The sequence below is a fragment of the Jaculus jaculus genome, chromosome 9 (assembly GCF_020740685.1).
Source record: "Jaculus jaculus isolate mJacJac1 chromosome 9, mJacJac1.mat.Y.cur, whole genome shotgun sequence".
In the NCBI taxonomy this organism is placed as follows: Eukaryota; Metazoa; Chordata; class Mammalia; order Rodentia; family Dipodidae; genus Jaculus; species Jaculus jaculus.
The window spans coordinates 15,054,002-15,056,060 of NC_059110.1; the positions used below are offsets into that span (position 1 = coordinate 15,054,002).

At 45.4% G+C, this 2,059-nt stretch overlaps 1 pseudogene; it reads right to left on the bottom strand.

Moving 5' to 3' along the window:
* Positions 1 to 325: 325 nt before the first annotated feature.
* LOC123463663 lies at positions 326 to 447 on the bottom strand (annotated as a pseudogene).
* Between the last annotated feature and the right edge of the window lie 1,612 nt (positions 448 to 2,059).

Below are 2,059 nucleotides of genomic sequence, written 5' to 3' on the forward strand. Positions count from 1 at the left end.
TGAAACCAGACGTGGTGGTGCACATCTTTAATCCTAGCACTAGGGAGGCAGAGGTAGGAAGATTGCCGTGAGTTTGAGGCTACCCTGAGACTACATAGTGAATTCCAGGTCAGTCTGGGCTAGAATGAGACCCTGCCTCAGAAAACAAAAACAAATTAATTAATTAAAAAAACCTGATAATGGGCTGGAGAGATGGCTTAGCGGCTAAGTACTTGCCTGTGAAGACTAAGGATCCCGGTTCGAGGCTCGATTCCCCAGGACCCACGTTAGCCAGATGCACAAGGGGGCGCACATGTTTGGAGTTCATTTACAGTGGCTGGAGGCCGTGGTGTGCCCATTCTCTCTCTCTCTGTCGCTCTCAAATAAATAAATAAAAATTAAGAAAATTTAAAAACCTGATAAGAACAGGTACTACACTTGATCTTAGTCAAAAGACCGAGAGGCGATTGATCAATAAAAAAATAGTTGCTTATCTTACGCAAGGCCTAGGGTCACAAACAGAAAGCCACTAATATTCCGCTACATGTACATGTCATTTTGTTTATTCATTCTTGTTGGGGACACTTGACTGCTTTCCATCTGTGAACAATAGTGTACAAACACAATAGCGCTGGTGCTTTCTTTTTCTTCCTTTCTTTCCTTCCTTCCTTTTTTCTTTCTTTTGTTTTCTTTATCTTTTTCTTTTCTTTTTTTTTTTTTTTTTGAGGTAGGGTCTCACTCTGGCCCAGCCTGACATGGAATTCACTAGGTAGTCTCAGGGTGGACTCGAACTCGCAGCAACCCTCCTTTCTCTGCCTTCCGAGTGTGGGGATTAAAGGCGTGCGCCACCATTAGCAGACGATGCTTTCTATTCACTGGGTGTGAACCCAAACGAGATCGTGTTTTAAAGCTTCGAGGAGGCCAGTGTGGTGGTGCACGCCTTTAATCTTAGCTTTTGGAAGCAGAAGAAGGAGGATCACTGTGAGTTCGAGTCCACCCTGAGTCTACCTGGTGAATTCCCGGTCAGCCTGAGCTAGAGTGAGACTCTACCTTGAAAATAAAAAAAATAAAAAAAATAAATTAAAAAAAGGCGAAAGAAAACAAAAGAAGTTTTCTGGCAATTTTTAGCAAGCCCACATTCCGGATGTTTCTGGGAGCTATCTGAGTGAAGCCTGGATGTTTTGTCACAGTTTGGAGCAAGCCGCTCTGTGGGAGGCTGGAGCCCCCCTTGCTTCCCAAGACATGAATTGAGCTCTCAGAGGCAGCTGTCCTGAAGGAAATGAATTCCTTCAGTGGCAGGCAGTCAGAGCAATTTCTCCACAAAGATGTTGCTACAAAGAGGACCTCTGCAGGGGGCCCAGCAGCAGAATCGGCTGGCATCATCTTGGCAAATAGGAAAGAGGATCTCTGTTCAGGTTAGGGAGCCCCAGCGGAGGCGTGACTGCCTGTCTCTTAAACCCGGGCTGTCTGAGCGGCTCCTGAAACGCTTCTAACACTTCTTATTCTGAAACCTAATAGGTTTTATTTTATTTTATTTTTATTTTTTGGTCTTTCCAGGGGTCTCACTCTAGCCCAGGCTGACTTGGAATTCATAGTCTCAGGGTGGCCTTGAACTCACAGAGATCCACCTACTTCTGCCTGGTTTTAATTTTTTAAAACTATTTTTTTTTTTTTAATTTATGAGAGAGAGAGGCAGATAGAGACAGAGAGGGAGAGAATGGGCATGCCAGGGCCTCTGGCCACTGCTAATGAACTCCAGATGGATGGGTATCACCCTGAGCATCTGGTTTAGGTAGATTCTGGGCAATCAAACCTGGGTCCTTAGGCTTTGCAGGCAAGCACGTTAATGGAGATGCCATCTCTCCAGCCCAGGTTTTAATTTTTTGGGGGGTTTTTTCAAGGTAGGGTCTCACTCTAGCTCAGGCTGACCTGGAATTCACTATACAGTCTCAGGGTGGCCTCAAACTCACAGCGAGTGATCCTCCTACCTCTGCCTCCTGAGTGCTGGGATTAAAGGCATGCGCCACCATGCCCGGCTTTTTTATTCTTATTTATTTTTGAGAGCGAGAGTATGGGCAAC